Here is a 20,755-nt window from a genome sequence, read left to right as displayed (position 1 = left end):
CCATTACAACCTATGAATAAGTCCTCATGATGAATGTATGCATGCGTTGAATAATTGTTGATTGTTAGATGAAAAACAAATCTTGGAAAGCATGAGTAGAAGAGAATTGAGTGATCAACCCTATACACTTGAGCGACTAGAGCGGATACACTTCCGGTGAGGGTTCGATGCTCAATTCCTTGTTCCCGGCTTTCATGAGCTTTCTTCTTGTAAGTCTATTTGAACTTCATTTTGATATTTGAATTGGTAGAGTTTGTGAGTCGTCATATGACCTTTGCCCTAATTGCTTATATATGTTATTGGGGATTGATTTACTTTTAACCAAGTAGGTAGAATCATTTTGCATTTAGTTACATTCATATAGATAGATGCATATAGTTTATTTGCATTGAATAAATGTTCATACCCCTTTTCTTGTCCTTCTTTATTCTTAGCATGAGGACATGCTTGGTTTAAGTGTGGGGAGATTTGATAAACCCCAATTTTATGGTTTATCGTGTGCTTAATTTGGGTGGTTTTATCAACTTTTCTCACATTTATTCAATGAAACAGCATGGTTTTGTAATTCTCCCTAAATTTGTGCTTAAATGTAAAAACATGCTTTTTAGTCCTTAAAAAAGCTAAATTTAACTCACTTTAATTCCATTCGAAGCCTTGATATCTTTGTTGAGTGATTTCAGGTTCATAAGGCAAGTATTGGATGGAAGAAGTGAGGAGAAAAGCATGGAAAGTGGGAGAACTCATGAAGAAATGAAGGAACCGCAAAGCTGTCAAGCTTGACCTCTTAGCAGTCAATCGACCATAACTTGAGCTACAGAGGTCCAAATGAGACAGTTCTAGTTGCATTGGAAAGCTAACATCCAGGGCTTCAAAATGATATAAAATGTGTTATAGTTACTTGACGTCTAGAGATGTGCACGCGTACTGTACGCATGCGCACCGATGGAGCAGCATGATTCACTAAAGTGAAATCGTGGCCAGCGATTTGTAGCTCATTTTGGGCCCAATCCAACTCATTTCTGATGCTATTTCATGCAGAATTCAAGATTGGGCAAGAGGGGAGCTATTGTTTGTAGTTTTAGCATCATGTAGGTTAGTTTCTAGAGAGAGAAGCTCCTTCTTCTCTCTAGAATTAGGGTTCTTAGGCTTAATTCCATCTTAGATCTAGGTTTTGATTATTGTTCTCATCTTGTTTCTTCTACAATTTCATGCTTCTACACTTTGATTCTCTTAGTTTTCTTGCTAATCTTCCTTTTATGCTCTCTTTTATGTTCATGGATGCTCGTGTTGGATTTAGATCTCTTTTAATGAAATTTAATGTTTGATATCTTATAATTGTTGATTTGAGTTGTTGATTTACTTTCTTGCAATTGGTAGTTGGTAGATTTATTATTCTTGTATTTTTTACTATGCTTTCCTTTTATGCCTTCCAAGTGTTTGACAAAATGCTTGGTTGGGCTTTAGAGTAGATTTTGAGCATTCTTGGCTTGGGAAGAGTAATTGGGCAATCTTGAGTCATGAATACCCAATTTACATTGGTGATGTAGAGTTGATAGTTAATATCATTTTCAATGACTTTAATCTCCTGCTAATTCAATTAGTGAGTTGATTAGGATTTTTGATTTGAGATTAACTAGTCTTGTTTGACTTTCTCTAATGGAAGATAACTTACACCTTCTTCCAACATTGGGGATGACGAAGTAAGATAAATTCTTGTTAAGTATTGTTATAATTAATGACTAGGATAGAAAGCCTATGATCTCAAACCTTGCCATGAATGTCTCTCTTTATTACTTGCTTTCTTTAGTTACTTGCTTGATTTATTCTTCTTGTCATTTAATTCTTGCCCCTTTACTTTCTTGCCCCTTATCAATCAAAACCCCTTGTCCCCTTCATAGCCAATACTTGACCACTTCATTGCAATTCCTTGTGAGACGATCTGGAGTCTAAATACTTCGGTTAATTTTCATTGGGGTTTGTTATTTGTTACAACCAAATTTTTGATTGGGAGGATTTTTTGTTGGTGTATAACTATACTTGCAACAAGAATTCATTCATTTGAGGAAATTATATACCATCAAAGAATTCACTCATCAGTTGGAGCAAAAGTCTGATTCAGAAACAGAGAAAGCACTACAGATGCTGTCCGGATCTGACCTCCTTGCACTCGAAAGAGCTTTTCTGGAGCTAAAGACATCCAAATAGAGGCTTATCAACGACTATGGAAAGCTAACATCCATAGCTTTCCAGCAATGTATAATAGTTCATACTTTGCTTCAGAATTGAAAGCCCAAAACTGGCGTCCAATGCCAGCCTCCTGCCCTATTCTGGCATCCAGCGCCCAAAGGAGAAGAGACCAGTGCCCAATACCCAAGAAGGACCCCCTAGCCAGCGTTCAATGCCCTAGAGGCCTCCTAGCACGTGGATCTCAATCAAACTCATCCGAAACACTCACCAAGTAGGCCCCAGAAGTGAATTTTAGCACTAAAAGACTGTTTTACCCTTCTTAATGTAATCCTTAGTCATTAGTTTAGTATTTAAAGACTTTACACCTCTCATTAAGGGGAGGATGCAAACTTTACATTTTATCGTTGTATTCTCTATCAGTATGAGTTTCTAAACATCTTAGGTTGAGGGGAGGAGCTTTGCTGAGTTTTATGGATTAATAAAAGTATTACTGTTTTTCTTCAATCCGTGTTTGATTTTCTATTCTAAGATCTCTTCGTTCTTCATGAATATGAATGCGTTGAACTGGCATAAGGTTATCACATCCTACATGGGTTCAGAGTGAGTCTTTTATCGGACAATGATGAACCTCCAGCATGATTATACATCTCTTAGACGGCTAATCCATGACTTCGTCGGGGACTTCTCGAGACATCAGTTCAGCCGAGGTATGAGGAGATTAGAGTCTTTGTGGTAGAGGCTAGAACTCAAAGGCGCAACATTCTCTGATCCGAAAGATTCGACCTTGTCTGTGGCATTTTGAGTAGGATCATTAAAGAGAATGGACTGTAGGAGCTTCACACTCAATCAGAATGGATCCACACTAACCTTGGGGTTCAGATCTGGAGGAGCATTGACGACCTCTCAACCGGCGTCAATCACATACAGCCTGACATATAAGAAATCATTCACAGTTGAAGAAGACAGTAAGACCAGAATTAATCTAGACGAACAAAGTATCTCCAAGCCTTAACCATCTTCTTATCATTATAAACATATCAACCTAGTTAAGATATCTTTTTTCCTTTTATGCTTTTAACCAAATTCAACAACTCTTCTATCTGTCTGACTAAGATCTGCAAGATAACCATAGCTTGTTTCAAATCACAATCCTCGTGGGATTAACCCTGACTCGCTCAGGTATTACTTGGATGACCTAGTGCACTTGCTGGTTCAGTTGTACGAAGTGTGGGAATTTGTGCGCATCACTTGCTCAATCCGACAATCTCCATGGGATTCGACCCTCACTCACCTGAGGTATTACTTGGACGACCCGGTGCACTTGCCAGTTCATCTGTGCAAAACTTGCGGAGTTCAATTTAGCACACCAAACTTTTGGCGCCGTTGCCGAAAATTGTTTGAGTTTGACAAACTACCGGACTATCTTGTTGCTTATTTTTTCTTTTCTTGATTTAAAAATTTTAAATTTGGTGTTTCCTTGTTAGTGAAGTTTAAATATTCATTTCAAATCTTATCTTTTCAATTCTTTTTCAAATCTTTATCATATATTTTTACTTTAAATCTTCAAAATTTTAAATTTCAAATTCTAATCTTTTTAAATCTTTATCGTATCTTTCTTTTTAAATTTTAAAATTCACCTATCTTATCTTCTTGTTAAATTCAAAACTTTTAAGTTTCAAATCTTTACTTTCTTTTAAATTTGAATCTTTGTTCAACTTTTTCTTTCTTTTATTTTCAAAAATTACTTCTTGAATCACATTTAATTTTCATATTCTTTTAATTAATTAGTTATCTTGACTTTTAATTTATTTATATTTTTGAAAATCAATTAAATAAATAAATAAAATAAAAGAAAAATATTTTAATTTTTAATTTTCTTTTCTCTTCTTCTTCTAAAAAAAATTTGAATTCCATCTCTTCGTCTACCTCTATTCTTCTTATCTTCACCTCACTGGAAGTGCTCTATACTCTGACATAGAGACACCCACCTTCCCATTTCCTCATTTCTGGACTGTATGTACAGGAATAGGAAGAGTTCACTATAGACCCAATTGGTAATGAATAGTTTAGAAGAATCGTGGGGTCCTATACGGCCCCCACTTCTGATTTTTATGGGAGAAGAATCAGTATATCCCCTATTAGAGTAAGCAATTTTGAGCTCAACCTTCAGCTGATTACTCTGGTGCAGCATAACTGTCACTATCATGGACTTCCACAAGAAGAATCCACAGAGTTCATTGCAAATTTCTTGCAAATAACTGACATAGTACGCACTGAGGGAGTAGACCAGGATGTCTACAGATTGCTACTCTTTCCCTTTGCTGTAAAGGACCAAGCAAAGAGGTGATTGGATAACCAACCCAAATCTAGCTTGAAAACATGGAACCAGCTAGTGAACAAGTTTTTGAATTAATACTTTCCTCCAAAGAAACTCACCCAGCTAAGACTGGACATCCAAGGCTTCAGACAAGAGGTTAATGAATCTCTTCATGATGCTTGGGGGAGGTACAAGAGGATGCTATGGAAATAGTCCACTGAAATGATTTCAGAATGGGTACAATTAGACATCTTCTATTACGGGCTCACAGACGTAGCTAGAATATCTTTAGACCACTCTGCTCGTGGTTCTATACACATGAGGAAGACGATTGAGGAAGCTCATGAACTTATTGAGACAGTTGCCACCAACCAGCATCTGTACTCAGCTAGTGAGACTTCAATGAAAGGAGAGGTCAAGGCAGTATCTACTGAATTTAACTCTCCAGAACAAAATGGCCCATTAACTCAGCAGTTGCGCTCCCTTGCACAACAGTTGTTGGAATTGGAAGAGGCTGTGCAAGAAACTCGAGCTTCCAATAGGAATATAGAAACACAGCTGAGTCAAGCTAGACAGCAATTATCTGAACAGATAAAGCAAGAGTGTCAGGCTATCCAACTGAAAAGTGGAAAGACCCTAAACACCCAGTGGTGCACGAATTCCCATGCTTCATACAGCTGAACCAGCAAGTGCACTGGGTCGTCCAAGTAATACCTGAGCGAGTCAGGGTCGATCCCACGAGGATTGTGGCTTGAAGCAAGCTATGGTTATCTTGCAGGTCTTAGTCAGGTGAATCAAGAGGTTGTTTGTTTGAATTTGGTTAAAACAATAAAAGGAATAAAAAAAGGGTAATTAGAACTCAAATGTTGTGTATACTATGATAAGAAGGTGGTTAAGGCTTGGAGATAATTTGTCCTTCTGGATTAACTCTAGCATTACTGTCTTCTTCAATTGTGAATGATTTCTTCTATGGCAGGCTGTATGTGATCAACGCCATATGGCCGCGGTCATTAATCTCCTCTGCTTCAGATCAAACACCGGGTCAGTGGTCATCCAATCTGAACGCGGGGGGGGGGGGGGGGAGGGGGAATCTCCTACAATGCATTCTCCTTAATGATCCTACTCAAAACGCCACAGACAAGGTCAAATCTTCCGGATCAGAGAATGCTGCGCCTTTGGGTTCTAGCCTCTACCACAGAGACCCTAATCTCCCCATACCTCGACTGAACTAGTGTCTCGAGAAGTCCCCAACGAAGTCGTGGATTAGCTGTCTAAGAGATGTATAATCAAGCTGGTGGTTCGATGCTTTCCAGTCACGTATTCACACGAACCCAAGAAGACACGGGTGGTTGTCAGGCACACGATCTTAGTATAAAAAATGGAGCTGATTGTCACGGATCATCCCATTCATCAAGTTGAAGAACAAATATACATCTTAGAATTGAATCAAACACAGATTGAAAAGAAACAGTAATACTTTTATTAATTCATAGAACTCAGCAGGGCTCCTCCCCTCAACCTAGGAGGTTCATAAACTCATAATGATATGAAGCACAATGATAAATGAAAATATGGTGTGCGTCCCTATGATTATGTAAAATATCCCTTAAATACTAAACTAATGACTAAGGATTACATAAGAAAGTGTAAAAGTCTTTTTAATGCTAAAATCCACTTCTGGGGCCTACTTGGTGAGTGTTTAGACTGAGCTTTGATGAGATCCACGTGCTAGGAGGTCTCTAGGGTGTTAAACACTGGCTAGGGGGTCCTCTTTGGGCGTTTGGACACTGGTCTCTTCTCCTTGGGCGCTGGACGCCTAAAAGGGGGCAGGAGGCTGGCATTTGACTCCAGTTTTGAGCCTTCTAATCTGAAGCAAAGTATAGACTATTATATATTGCTAGAAAGCTCTAGAAGTCATATTTCCATAGCCATTAAGAACTCTCCATTTGGGCTTTTGTAGCTCTAGAAAAGCCTTTTCGAGTGCAAGGAGGTCAGATCCGGACAGCATCTGCAGTGCTTTCTCTGTCTCTGAGTCGGACTTTTGCTCCAGCTCCTCAATTTCAGCCATAAAATACCTAAAATACCTATGAAAACTTAATAAAAATTAAACAAAATATGCTAAAAAATATATGAAAATAATGCCAAAAAACGTATAAAATATCCACTCATCACAACACCAGACTTAAACTGTTGCTTGTCCCCAAGCAACTAAAAACAAAATAAGATAAAAAGAAAAGTAGGATGCAATAAATCTCAGAGTTTCCAATGAAGCTCAGTTTTATTTAGATGAGTGAAACTTAGTAGCTTTTGGCTTCTAAATAGTTTTGGCATCTCACTATCCATTAAACTCAGAAATGATGGTCTCTTTAAGAACTTAGAATCTAGCTGATATTATTGACTCTCCTAGTTCAGTTATTTTTTATTTTTGAATACAGCTTTCAGAGTCTTGGCTGTGACCCTAAGCACTTTATTTTCTAGTATTACCACCGGATACATAAATGCCACAGACACTTTAACTGGGTGAACCCTCTCGAATTGGGATTCAGCTTTGCTAGAATCCCCAGATAGAGGTGTCCAGAGTTCTTATGCACACTTTTTTTTGCTTTGGATCATGACTTTAACTGCTCAGTCTCAAGCTTTTTACTTTACACCTTCATACCACAAGCATATGGTTAGGGACAGCTTGGTTGAGCCGCTGAGGCCAGGATTTTATTCCTTTAGGCCCTCCTAACCATTGATGCAAAAGCCTTGGATCCTTTTACCCCTGCCTTTTGGTTTAAAGGGTTACTGGATTTCTGCTCTTGCCTTTTGGTTTAAAGAGCTATTGACTTTTTCTTCTTATTTTTCTTTTTCTCTTTTTCTCTTATTATTTTTTCTTTCGAATACATATATTATTTTTTTTTCTTTTGCAACATGCTTTTTTTTTCTTTTTGCTGCTTTTTCTTACTTCAAGAATCAAATTTTTTTATTTTTCAGATTACCAATAATACTTTTTCTTTTTCATCATTCTTTCAAGAACCAACATTCTAAATTTTAACTTCAAATATGCACTGTTTATTCATATATTCAGAAAACTAAAGCAATGGCATCACATCAAGATAATTGAACTATTCTTATTATAAAACTTGAAAATTCATGTATCTTTAATTCTTCTAAAAAAATCACTATTTTATTCATGTTTAATGATGATAAGAGAAATATTTTATAGCTAATTGGAAAATAAAAATTAATTAATACTAATGCTTATTTAATTAAAAAAATTAAAAGACAGAAAAAAATAAAGACTTAAATACTACTAGTGATAATGTAAACTTAAATATGAGACATAGGAATTAGAATAATAGAAATATGAAAAATAGGAATTAGAATAGCCATAGGGTTGAAACTTAACAACCTTCAGCTTGAGGGGCGTTGGGCTTTTCAGGGGAGAGCTTCTGGCTCTTTAATTCTTCTATCTCATGCCCTTGCTTCTCTTGTTCTTTGATCAGTTTGCAAATCATGCTGGTCTGATCTTTCTGCTCCTCTCTAAGTTGATCCAAGGTGTTTTGCAAGTGCATCACAGATGCCTTCAACTGATCCCAATACTCAATTGGAGGGATCTCTTAGGGAGGCTCAGGTGCCTTCCTTTTAGGATGATCCTCTTGTATCTTGGAATTCTCCATCACCTACTTAGTGATTGGGCTTTTTACTGGAATAAAATTGTCCACATGGATCAAAACCTTAGCCTCTTGGCATAGGCGAAAGATAAGGTTTGGATAGGCCAGCATGGCATTAGTAGACATCCTGTTTGTCAACTTGTACATCTCACGGGGGATTATTTGATGGACTTCTACCTCATTCCTCATCATGATGCAGTGAATCATCACATCTCTTGGAATAGTGACTTCAGAGTGATTACTTGTGGGGAGTATAGAACGCCCAATGAAGTCTAGCCATCCTCTAGCAATTGGCTTGAGGTTCGCCCTTTTCAGCTGGTTTGGTTTGCCTTTTGCATCCTCAATCCATTGAGTTCCAGGCAGGCATGTGTCCTCTAGGACGTGATCCAGGTTTGGGCTGGCTACCACCCTTCTATTGTAGGATTCAAGACTAGTGCACGAATTGTAAATCACACTTTTCACAACTCGTACCACTAACCAGCAAGTGCATTGGGTCGTCCAAGTAATACCTTACGTGAGTAAGGGTCGATCCCACGAAGATTGTTAGCTTGAAGCAAGCTATGGTTATTTTGTAATTCTTAGTCAGAAAATTAGTAATAAAAGTGATTGGGTTTTTGAAGAGTAAAATAGCATAAATTAAATAATACTTGTTATGCAGTAATGGAGAACAGATTGAGGATTTGGAGATGCTCTGTCTTCCGAATCTCTACTTTCCTACTGTCTTCTCCTTCACGCATGCAAGGCTCCTTCCATGGCAAGCTGTATGATGGTGGATCACCGTTGTCAATGGCTACCATCCGTCCTCTCAGTGAAAATGGTCCAAATGCGCTGTCACCGCACGGCTAATCATCTATCGGTTCTCACTCGGGTTGGAATAGGATCCATTGATCCTTTTGCGTCTGTCACTACGCCCAGCACTCATGAGTTTGAAGCTCGTCACAGTCATCCCATTCCAGATCCTACTCGGAATACCACAGACAAGGTTTAGACTTTCTGGATCTCAGGAATGGCCGCCAATAGTCCTAGCCTATACCACGAAGACTCTGATCATGAACCAAGAGGCTAAGAGATATACACTCAATCTAAGGTAGAACGGAAGTGGTTGTCAGGCACGCGTTCATAGGTTGAGAATGGTGATGAGTGTCACAGATCATCACATTCATCAGGGTGAAGTCCGAGTGAATATCATAGAATAGAAACAAGCGTGATTGAATAGAAAACTGTAGTAATTGCAATAATTCATCGAAACACAGCAGAACTCCTCACCCCCAACCATGGGGTTTAGAGACTCATGCCATCAGAAATACAATGTAAAGTGTAAAAATGTCATCAGGTACATAGTAAGTCTCTAAAAGTTGTTTTTATACTAAACTAGTAGCTAGGGTTACAGAAAATAAGTAACTAAGTACAGATAGTGCAGAAATCTACTTCCGGGCCCACTTGGTGTGTACTTCGGCTGAGCATTAAGCTTTACACGTGTAGAGGCTTCTCTTGGAGTTAAACGTCAGGTTGCTACCTGTTTCTGGCGTTTAACTCCAGTTTTTATGCCAATTCTGGCGTTTAACGCCAAAATAGGGTAAAGACTTGGCGTTAAACGCCAATTTGCATCATCAAAACTTGGGCAAAGTATGAACTATTATATATTGCTGGAAAGCCCAGGATGTCTACTTTCCAACTCAATTGACAGGGTCAGAATCCAATAGCATCTGCAGTCCTTTTTCAGCCTCTGAATCAGATTAAAGCTCAGATCCCTCAATTTCAGCCAGAAAATACCTAAAATTACAAAAAAATACACAAACTCATAGTAAAGTCCAGAAATGTGATTTTTAAATAAAAACTAATAAAATTATACTAAAAAGTGGCTAAATCCTACTAAAACTATAATGAAAATACCCCCAAAAAGCGTATAAAATATCCGCTCATCACAAAAACAAACTTAAACTGTTGCTTGTCCTCAGGCAGTTAGATAAATAAAACAGGATAGAAAGAAGGTCAAGAGGCAATAACATCTCAGAGTTTTACATGAAGCTCAAATGCTAATTAGATGAGCGGAACTAGTAGCTTTTTGTTTCTGAACAGTTTTGGCATCTCCATTCATCCTTTGAGGTTCAGAATGATTGGCCTCTATAGGAATTCAGAATTCAGATAGTGTTATTGATTTTTCTAGTTTAGTATATTGATTCTTGAACATAGCTACTTTATGAGTCTTGGCCGTGGCCCTAAGCACTTTGTTTTCCAGTATTACCACCGGATACATAAATGCCACAAACACATAACTGGGTGAACCTTTTCAGATTGTGACTCAGCTTTGCTAGAGTCCCCAATTAGAGGTGTCCAGAGTTCTTAAGCACACTCTTTTTGCTTTGGATCACGACTTTAACCGCTCAGTCTCAAGCTTTTCATTGACACCTTCACGCCACAAGCACATGGTTAGGGACAGCTTGGTTTAGCCGCTTAGGCCAGGATTTTATTTCTTTGGGCCCTCCTATCCACTGATGCTCAAAGCCTTGGAGCCTTTTTATTTTACCCTTGCCTTTTGGTTTAAAGGGGTACTGGCTTTTTTTTTTTTGCTTCTTCTTCTTGCTTTAAGAATCAATTTCATGATTTTTCAGATTATCAATAACATTTCTCTTTTTCATCATTCTTCAATAGTTTTAACATTCATAAACATCAAATTCAAAAGACATATGCACTGTTTAGGCATTCATTCAGAGAACAAAAAGTATTGTCACCACATATAAATAATTTGAATTTTTTTTCTTATTAAAACTTGAAAATAAAATTGCCTCCTTATTCTAAAAATCTGATATTTTATTCATGTTTAATGATGATAAGAAAGATAAATTATAACTTATTTGGGGATAGAGAAATAAAAAATAAAAAATAAAGATGAAGGTACTAATTACTACTACTCATATAACTTCTAAGGCAGATTTCTAATAGTAAAAGTTATCACAGATTTAAGGCTAAGATTAGGACTCAACAACCTTTATTTTGGGAGATGGATGCTCCTTTAGTCTATGGGGTGCTTGGCCCTTCAAGAGATAGTTTCTGGCGTTTCAACTCCTATAGCTCACGCCCTTGCTCCTCTTGTTCTTTCAGCAGTTTGCAGAGCATATTATTTTGAACTTGCTGTTCTTCTTTTAGTTGATCCATAGCTTCTTGCAGCTTGGTGACAGAGGCCTCTAAGCGGGTCCAGTAGTCAATATGAGGGATTTCTGGGAGGAACTCATGTGCCCTCCTTTTGATGGGATTGTTTGATGCTAGGGCATTTTGGCCAGTTTCACTGACGTTTTCTTTACTGTTTTTAGGGTAGTTTCATGCATTTCCTTAGGAAATAAGCTAGTTTTGGGTAGATATTCACTTACATCTTGATTCAAGCATACATTGTGCACTTTATATGATTTCATGAGGATTTTGCATGAATTTAATGACAAATTGGATGTTGCATTTCCCATGACCTGGACTAGAACTTTGATGCACTTTATTGCTTGATTTCAGGATAAAGGAAGCAAGGAAGAACCACATTAGTGGCTACATTAGTTACACTAACGTTAACACTAACGTGGAATGGGAGTAACTTGCAAAGTTAATGAGAAAAGTAATTGCCAATAACGCTCTCGAAGCCATCATTGCCCATGTTAAGAGTCACGTTAACTAAGTTAACGTGAACTCTAACGTGGAACAAAGGAAATGGAGCCAACGTTAGTGACACTTAACATTATCACTAACGTTGGACCAAGATCATAAGTGGCCACGTTAGTTGCCACGTTAACTTAGTTAACGTGGCCTCTAACATTAAGAAGTAAAGGGGAAGCCAACGTTAGTGACATCCAACATTGTCACTAACGTTGGCCAAGTCACAATAAGCCACGTTAACTCCCACGTTAACCTAGTTAACGTGGAAGCTAACGTGAAGAAACAAGGTGGTCGACAACGTTAGTGACACCAAACATTGTCACTAACATTGGAAGGAACCCACACAAGCCCCAATAAGCCACGTTAACTTAGTTAACGTGGAAATTAATGTGAAGAAGTGAGGTGATCGCCAACGTTAGTGACACCCAACATTGTCACTAACGTTGGAATGAGCCCACACAAGCCACTATGAGCCACGTTAACTTATTTAATGTGGATAAGGGAATGATGAGCCAACGTTAGTGACACTCAACTTTGTCACTAACGTTGGAGATGGCTAGCATGGCCACATTAGAAGCCACGTTAACCTAGTTAACGTGGACTCTAACGTGAATAGGGGCACATATTAACGTTAGTGACAATGGTAAGTGTTACTAACGTTCTCGAAGGTTGGCAAGCCTGCGTTAAAAGAGCCACGTTAACTAAGTTAATGTGGACTCTAACGTAAGGAAGGGGGAGACTTCTCAACGTTACTGGGAAAGGTAAGTCCCAGTAACGTGTGCGAAGGGCATAGAGGCAACGTTAGTGGCAACGTTTGTGCCACTAACGTTGAAGTTAACATGGCTCTTACTTTGGTGAGGAACATTAGTGAAAAAGGTGATTGTCACTAACGTTCTCGAACCCATATTTTCACTGAACGTTAACACTACTAACGTCCTGAGCTAAAGTCTCTGCCCACTTCATATTTTCTCTCTGCAAGTAAAGCCAAGCCCAATGAAGAAAAGAAGTGCTTCAAACTCAAGATCCAAAGGCCCATACCCAAGACTTGAAGAGCCAACTAGAAGAACAAAAGAGTAGTATATATAGGAGTAGCTTTGAATTAAAGGGAGAGTTGGAAATTATAGGGAGCCTCTTGGCATAGAACTACTCTCTGTATTTTACTTTCTCTGCACTTCTAGTTTCATCATGTATTCTCCATCTTTGTTTTCATTTTCCAGAGCTATGAACAACTAAACCCCTTTCATTGGGTTAGGGAGCTCTGTTGTAATTTGATGGATCAATACTAGTTTTCATTATTCTTCTTCTATATTTTCTCTTGATTTTACTTGAAAGCTTTCGATCTTCATCCAATTGGGTAGTTATCTTGGAAAAGAAGCTATTCATACTTGGATCTCTTCTGAACCTTGAAAGAGGAATGAAGAGATCATGCTAGAAATGCTTTCTCATGCTGGACCGAATTGGGTTTGGATGGATATGTGACTATAATCCTCTCAACACTTGATTTGGGAAATGCATGTGGTATAATCAGTGACCATACTTCATCTTTTCTCATGAGCAATTGACCAAGGAATTGGCCATTGATCAAGATTTGAGAGATTGAATTACAAGAAATTGTAATTCAATCACTTAAGATTGCCAAGGAGATCAATGAGTGCATTGATTGAGGAAGAGATAAAAATAAAATTGATCCGGAGAATGCAACATCTCCTAAGCCCAATGAACTCCTCATTTATGATCTTACCCATTCTCTTTAATTTCTGTCATTTTCTTTTATGAGCAACTACCCCATTCCAATTTAAGATTCTGTAATTTACTTTCCGTCATCTACATTCAGCTCTTTATTTCCAGCATTTACTTTTCTATTATTTACTTTCCCGCCATTTAATTTTCTGTAATTCTCAACTCAAATTCTGATTCGCTCAACTAGAACATTCCTCTAGTTAAAGTTGCTTGATCAATCAATCCTTGTGGGATTCGACCTCACTCTATTATGAGTTTTTACTTGACGACGAATTCGGTACACTTGCCGAAGGAAATGTTGTCACGAGACGAGTTTTCCGTGCATCAAGTTTATGGTGCCGTTGCCAGGGATTGATTGTGCATCAACAATGATTAAATTGGAGGATAACTAGATTGAGCATTTTATTTTTGTTTGATTTAATTTTCTGTTTGAGTCATTTACTTTCTGTTTTAGTTAATTTCTTCCCTTCCTCCTACTTTTTCTTTGTTATTTACCATTCATTTCACTAACCCACTAACTGTTTGATATATTGCATCACTCACACTAACAGTAATTCTGACAGATATACTTTCTGCACCTATTCTCTTTGCTTGTACTTGTTGGTTGTATGACAGGGAGAAGAAGCGGGGCTTCAACTTCCTTTGATTCTGAACCTGAGAGAACCTTCCTTAGACTAAGGAGGGAGGCAAGAGAAAAACGTGTAGTTGGTGCTGAAGAAGAGGAGGAACACTTTGAGGAATACTTTAAACCAAACATGGAAGAAAACATGGAAAACCATCATGAAGAAGAGACTCACAACCATGGCGGAAGAGGTCGAGCAAATCATGCTGGGGAGGATAGAAGAGTTTTAGGCAGTTTTAGGCTCTTACATCAATCCAAACCCAGGAAACTGTGGAAGTAGCATTCAAAAGCCAACGATTCATGCCAACAATTTTGAACTAAAACCACAACTCATCACCCTTGTTCAGAACAACTGTTTGTTCGGAGGAAGTGTCCAAGAAGACCCCAATCAACATCTAACAACCTTCCTGAGAATATGTGACACAGTGAAGTCTAATGGTGTTCATCCTGACGCCTATAGACTGCTCTTATTTCCATTCTCACTCAAGGATAAGGCAGCCAAGTGGCTGGAGTCTTTCCCAAAGGAGAGCTTGACAACTTGGGAAGATGTGGTGAACAAATTCTTAGCAAGATTTTACCCCCCTCAACGAATCAATAGGCTGAGAGATGAGGTTCAAACTTTCAGGCAACAAGATGGTGAGACTTTGTATGAAGCATGGGAGAGGTTTAAAGACCTAACAAGGAGGTGTCCACCTGACATGTTCAATGAATGGGTGCAGCTGCATATTTTCTATGAAGGGCTCTCTTATGAGTTAAAGAAGGCAGTAGACCATTCATCCGGAGGATCTTTGAACAAGAAGAAGACCATTGAGGAGGCCATAGATGTCATTGAAACTGTAGCAGAGAATGACTACTTCTAAGCTTCCGAAAGAGGGAACACGAGAGGAGTAATGGAGTTAAACAATGTAGATGCTCTGCTGGCCCAAAATAAGCTCATTACCCAGCAGCTGGCTGACCTCACCAAGAAGATGGAGAGGAACCAAGTAGCAGCAATCACCACTTCATCAATAACCCAAGAAGGAGTGAATGAAGAAGCAGAGGGTAGTCAGGAGCAAGCCAACTACATTGGGAATTCACCTAGGCAAAACCATGATCCATACTCCAAGACCTACAACCTTGGATGGAGGAATCACCCAAACTTTGGGTGGGGAAATCAACAAGACCAAAGCCTTGATCAAAGACGCCCAAATCCAAACAATGCAACTCACCAACATTTCACAACTAGACCATATCAACACCCCCATAACAACACCTCTCCACATCCACATAAAAACCAAAATAACTTACCTCATCCTTCCACCTCTAATCCCGATCTACAATCATTTGATGACAGACTCTCAAGGATTGAGAATTTACATGAAGGCATAGGCAAGGAGATTTAAGACAACAAGGTGTTCAAGGAGGAAGTGCGAGCCAGTTTCAAGAACTAGGGAGACACAATCAAGAGGTTGGAATCTCAAGTGGGGTATCTCTCTGAGCAAATTCACAAACCCACAGATGGATTCCCAAGCGACACAGAGAAGAATCCGAGAGGTGAAACAAATAAAGTAAGATGGGAAGATTGCAAGATGGTCACTATAAGTGATAAGGAGACTAAGGACAAGCCAAGCAAGCTGTCAGAACAACCTGAAGATACCTGATGAGATGCAGAAGCTGGTGAATTAAAAATTATTAAAATGGTTACGTTGCAAGTATAGTTCTTAACTCACCGAAAATCTGCCTATCAATTTAGAAATATGTCACAGAGAGTTAAATTAAAAATTACCGGGAGTTTTAAGTCCCAGGTCGTCTTCCAACGAGTTGCAGAAAAGTGTGCTATCTTATTAATCAGATGTTCCAAGAAGTTGAGTTAAGTAAATTGGAATTTAAATTGAGGAAATTTAAGTAATATGAATAAAAGCCTTGATTGGGAGTTGATTCGTTGGGACTTCTACTATCGATGGAATAATTGTAAGATTAATTTATAATTAGTGGTTGCTCTGTTGGTTATCCTTTACTAGGTAAGGGAAAGTCAAACAAGTTGGAATGCTAGATCTGTTCACAAGTTGCAACCCACTTAATTCAAAGGGATTGGCGTTGGTGGCAGGATAGCAATCCAACGGTTAACCCAATTACAAATTTTCCTTCAATCCTTCCAACTCAAGAGTTCCTTTTTATCAACTCCCCATCAAGTGAAGAAACTACTCACTCATTGTAAATAATAAATCCATAACACATGAAAAGGAATTAAAAGGAGACATGATTATTTGAATTGAAATTGAATTAAAAAAAAATAATCCTTGCATTAAATAATCATAAAAGTATCTGAATGACAAAATTGAACAAAACAAAGAACATGGAAGAATAAAATCAAGTTGAGAAAACGAACTAGAATGACGAAGTCTTGATGAGGAAATAACCCTTCTCAATGTTCCAATGCTAAGACCAATTGAAAATTAAAACTCTAAAACCTAGAGAGAAAAACCTAAGGGAGTAAAACTAGATCTAAAAACTGTTAACTGTATAGAATGAATGTTCTCTTTTGTTTCTACATATTCTCCGACTCTAGTCTGCTGTTCTGGGCTGAAAATTGGGTCGAATTAAGGTCCAAAATCGCCCCCAACGAATTCTGCAGATTATGCAGAACGCACATGTCACGCGATCGCGTCATCCATGCGGACGCGTCATTCGCGTTTTTCCTTGCCACGCGTTCGCATCGTCCACGCTACCGCGTCGCCTGAGCTTTTCCAATCCGCGCGGCCGCATGAGCCATGCGGCCGCGTCACTGCGATTTGCTCTCCTTCGCGCGGTTGCGTGAGCCATGCGACCGCGTCACTTCTCGTTGGTTATCTCCTCAAATTCTTGTGTTCCTTCCATTTTTGCTAGCTTCCTTTCCAATCTCCAACTCATTTATGCCCTATAAAGTCTGAAACACTCAACACACAAATCACGGCATCGAATGGAATAAAGGAGAATTAAAAATAAATAATTAAAGTCTCTAGGAAGCAGTTTTCAAACTTGTAATAAATTCAGGAAGGAAATCTAAATGCATGCTAATTTAATGAATAAGTGGGTAAGGATCATGATAAAACCACACAATTAAACACAATATAAATCATAAAATAGTGGTTTATCAACCTCCCCATACTTAAACATTAGCATGTCCTCATGGTTAATTGAAGGAGATAAGGAAATGAGCATGAACATGTAGAAACTCATGAAATGCAATGCAAGCCTATATGTATATAAATAAATGCAACTATATGATTCTTGTCCACTTGATCAAAAGTAAATAAGCTCTTCAAAACAATTACAAATCAAATTCCACTAATTTTATCATTACACAATAAAACAGATAAAAGTGCAAGAAGATAGCTGATAAAAGCAGGGAACATGAAAATTCAAGCATTGAACCCTCACTGATAATGTATGTACGCTCAAATCTCTAGTGTATAGGGTGATCACTCTATCCTTCTCTAATCATGCTTTCTAACTTTTGTTCTTCTCCTAACCAATCAACAACAGTTAACATACTAATACAAACATCATGAGGTCTTTTCAAGGTTGTAATGGGGCTAAGGTATAGGTAGGGGTGTATATTTGGTCAAGTGAGCTAATAAATTGAATCTTTAATTAACCTAAGCTCCAACCTAACTTGTATTCAGTTAATGTAATCTTTAAAGTTTATACCTAGCTACCCAGAGTTCCCTTTTTCAATCCCTACTCATGTATCAACTTCGTATTTTGATTCTATCATATGTGCACTGATCTTTGAATTCTGAATTTAACATTGGGGTAATTTTGTCCCCTTATTTATTGATTTTTCATTTTTTTTACATTAAAATAAATAAAGCTTATCAATGCACATAGATTTTTCATTCTTATATTTTCACATGAGTAGGTATCCAAATTCCCCTTAAATTTTCATGACACATTCCCTTAACAACTTTTGTTCCCACAATTTCCCATACTTAACTAGCACACACAATTCTATCTTAAGCTAACCAAAGATTCAATTTGGGATATACAATTGTTTTTCGGCTTAAGTTTAGTAATGTGGTAAAATATCGAACAAATGGGATTTAAAGGCTCAAAGTGGTTAACAAAGGTAATTTAAAAGGGTAGGCTTAATTTGGATAAGTGAGTTTAAACAAATAATGGCCTCAATCATGTGCAAGCATGTAAATATAATAAATATTGGACATATAAGATAAAACAAAATATAGATCACAATCATAGAGAAGTAAACACACAGAATTAAAATAATTATGATTAAATAATGTAACCATACATAAAGGCTCAAATCTTTCACAGGTTGTGTGTTCTTTAGCTCAAATATTATGTTTCAAATACAACTCAAGCAAATTTATCATAAAAATTTTTGAAAAATTAGTGAAATTTTGTTCCAAAGATAGAGTCTTAAAAGAAACTTATTGTCTTTTCAATCAAGTAGAACATGCATGCAACTATCCTAACCTATGCAATTTATTCTATTTTATAAAGGAAAGAAAATCTAACTAACATATCCTAATTATTGGTGCTAGAGAAGAGAAATTACCTCCGGAAGTCAGGTACTGACTGACCTTCCCACACTTAAGGCTTTGCACCGTCCTCGGTTCCATCTGTTAGGAACAGGGGTGGGCTGGTAGCAGTATCTCCACAGTCGGGGCCGTCATGGCTCCCTGTGCTGGTGAAAGAAGTGGAGTTCGGGGTATCCGAGTCCTTGAAGTGTCCCTTGAGTAGCTCCTTGAGGTGTTTGAATCGGCGCTCGTTATGGCGCTCTCTCATCTTAACTTTCTGTTCTTGCCAATCCAACCGTTCGATTATTTGCTAGAGCAATACATCAGTTGTAGGTGCTTGTGGTGTTGAAGGAGGATTGTCTTCAACTAGAGCAGTAGGAAGATTTGTAGTGGCTGCTGGAAGTCTGAGGTATTTCCCGTTAGGGACATACTGATCATCCCGTGGAAGCACGGCTTTGGTGTCCCCAGCTCTGTAGGAGACTCTGGCTGCTGAGACAAGATCTGAGGCCATGGCAGGGAAAGGTAAATTGCCCGCAATTTGTACGTGTCCCATAGCATTCCGGATATGTCTTGAGAGATTCAGAGGTTGGTCTGTAAGGATGCACCATAGTAGAACAGCCATGTCCGCAGTGAAGGAGGACTCGTGGGTGCTCGGGAAGACGTAATGAGACATGATCTGTGCCCATACGTGAGCCTCCAAGGTGAGTGCTGAAGCCAAGATTCTCTTAGGGCGGGTACGGTGGTATCCGTAGATCCAACGGCTGCCAGGTAATGCGATGACTCCGAGAATGGAGTCCCAGTCAAATTGGTACCTCTGGCGCTTAAGTGTGGCTTCTTGAAAGGCGTCCATTCCTTCTGGAATAGGGGGAAGATTCAGAGCTTGTTGAATGGCCTCTTCTATGATGGGGACTTGCTTCTACCGGACATAAACAGACTACAAGGTCGGCATGTAGAAGTTGGAGTAGAACTCAACTACTCAAGAAAGATTGACCTGCCTTGGCTGTCTCCGTAGGAAACTCCAATGTCGTCGTTCAATTTGCGGCTCAACAAAGGTAGCAATATTGGGCAGGAGGATAAGAAGGTATTCATTGTTATAGTTTCTTTCTGCCAGGATAGGGAACATCTGCTCACAGTAGCGATTGGGAAATCGCGCAGTGTCCTTTGCTGGAAAGGCTTTCTCCTTTTCATCAACCTTTGTTATCCTCTTAACTCTTTTTGTTGAGGGCTTGACTGCGGTTGAAGAAGGCTCTGCCACTAATGCTCTTTTAGTTCCTCTTCTTGCTGGTGGTTTGGAAGTCGCTTTCTCCTTTCCTTTCTTGGTGGCCATCCTGAAAGAAGGGAAGAGAAAGTAAATTAAATTCAAAGAGATAGACAGCAAGGAAGGAAACGGAAAAGAGGTTGAAGGGGGCACAGTTAAATGTAAATGACATTAACACATGCTCTCGAGTACATATGAAAAGCAATCAATGGAAAATAGCTAGTGCAGATAAAAACAAGTGAATGCAAGGTCTTTATTGGCATGCTGGCAAAGGGCATGAGTAGCATAGACCAAGCAATACTTCGTAACAAACCATCATGTTTGTATTGACAATTAAATTCAATTAATAAAATAATAAGGGAAAGTTATGAAAAGCAAGCATTGAAAAGTATAACAACATAGAGAAGTGCATAACGCCATATGAGCATTTTTACAAACACATAGCATGCATGGTGAATAAGGTATAGAAAATATGAAGATGAACATGCAAGCAATCCCTTAAATAGAATAAATGTCAAACAATTTGCAACAATCCACAAGCATATAATGAGGGATGATGACACAAAAGAAAATTTCTAACACCATGTAAAAAGGGAAAGAAAAAGAAGGAAAATATGAATAATGAAAAGAGAAAGAAAAGAGAAGAAAATATTTATAGAATAATAAGAATGATAGGAAGAGGGAGGGGAGAAGACAATAAAACCTTGTTAATGGAGGTGAGAGAGATAGAGAGTGAAAGGTGAGATAGAAAGAGGAAGGGGGAAAGAAGGAATAAGGAGGGAAAAGGAAAATTAGGATTTGGAAGAGAGAAAGATAAGATAATCTGGTAAGTTAGGT

At 38.4% G+C, this 20,755-nt stretch overlaps 1 non-coding gene across 1 annotated transcript; it reads right to left on the bottom strand.

The window, feature by feature from the left end:
- Positions 1-14,757: 14,757 nt before the first annotated feature.
- LOC112745125 (small nucleolar RNA R71) lies at positions 14,758-14,861 on the bottom strand. Its single transcript, XR_003173070.1, has one exon. It is a non-coding gene; the product is annotated as a small nucleolar RNA R71 (small nucleolar RNA).
- Between the last annotated feature and the right edge of the window lie 5,894 nt (positions 14,862-20,755).

The sequence above is a fragment of the Arachis hypogaea genome, chromosome 14 (assembly GCF_003086295.3).
Source record: "Arachis hypogaea cultivar Tifrunner chromosome 14, arahy.Tifrunner.gnm2.J5K5, whole genome shotgun sequence".
In the NCBI taxonomy this organism is placed as follows: Eukaryota; Viridiplantae; Streptophyta; class Magnoliopsida; order Fabales; family Fabaceae; genus Arachis; species Arachis hypogaea.
This window is presented reverse-complemented; position numbering and strand designations above follow the sequence as displayed.